The sequence below is a fragment of the Myotis davidii genome, unplaced genomic scaffold (genome assembly GCF_000327345.1).
Source record: "Myotis davidii unplaced genomic scaffold, ASM32734v1 scaffold96, whole genome shotgun sequence".
Taxonomy (NCBI): Eukaryota; Metazoa; Chordata; class Mammalia; order Chiroptera; family Vespertilionidae; genus Myotis; species Myotis davidii.
The window spans coordinates 5,271,363-5,272,514 of NW_006289416.1; the positions used below are offsets into that span (position 1 = coordinate 5,271,363).

Genomic DNA, 1,152 nt, shown 5'->3' on the forward strand with positions numbered 1-1,152 from the left:
CTCCTGGGGCCCCTGATTGCTCCTCCACCTGCCTGCCTGATGCCCCTAACTGCTCCTCTGCCTGCCTGCCTGCTGCCCCTAACTGCTCCTCTGCCTGCCTGCCTGCTGCCCCTAACTGCTCCTCTGCCTGCCTGCCTGCTGACACTATTTGCTCCTCTGCCTGCCTGCCTGCTGCCCCTAACTGCTCCTCTGCCTGCCAGCCTGATCCCCCTAACTGCCTCTGCCTCAGCCCCACCACCCTGGCTTTGTCCAGGACACTGGGAAGATGTCTAGTCTAATTAGCATATCACCCTTTTATTAATGGTGCTTAGCAGAAAATCTTGTATGGGGCTGGTGTTAAAAAAATTACTGTTCACTACATAATTATAATGCTGATCAATGAGGAATGACAGCATATTTTCCTCAGCCAGGAATGATTAAAGTGGACAGAAGCTCATAAGCCAGGGCAAGTTTTGTCCTAAAAAGGGTATTTCCAAAGCACACACCTAACCTAAGAAATAAATACAGTACTGCATTCTGCCTAAAAGGAGTGTTTGTTAGTTTTCTTATTTCCTCACATGCTGTAAAGTTAAATTTGCAGCTTCCAAATTAAGCATTTTTAAAGCACTTTTCATCCTATTCCTGTAACTAATTCCATGGTGAGAATTTTCAAGTTTCTCGAATTAAAAAAAGTTCCATTGGTGTTGCAACCCTTTATAAAACAGAAACCCAGGACCAAATCAGAAGGGTGAATTACAGCAAACAAGTTCACTGCAACCAGGATGTTTTAAACTGACCAGTGTTTCATCCAGTTTTTTTTAAAATTAACTTAGATGGGGAAAACAAGACCCACATTTTACCATTCCACAAGTTCACTGCAACCAGGATGTTTTAAACTGACCAGTGTTTCATCCAGTTTTTTTTAAAATTAACTTAGATGGGGAAAACAAGACCCACATTTTACCATTCCACAAGTTCACTGCAACCAGGATGTTTTAAACTGACCAGTGTTTCATCCAGTTTTTTTTAAAATTAACTTAGATGGGGAAAACAAGACCCACATTTTACCATTCCACTAAGTAGCATTCTTTTACTGGTTTCAGCAAAGGGCAATTACTCACTGAAACATGATTTGATCACATTTAAATACTGTGTGCTGCAATGACTTCTTCC

The 1,152-nt window shown here is 42.1% G+C and overlaps 1 protein-coding gene across 3 annotated transcripts in view; it reads right to left on the minus strand.

The window, feature by feature from the left end:
• The window catches only part of ESCO1 (establishment of sister chromatid cohesion N-acetyltransferase 1), a 41,840-nt gene that overhangs the window by 39,664 nt on the left and 1,024 nt on the right, over positions 1-1,152 (minus strand). The window lies entirely within an intron of this gene.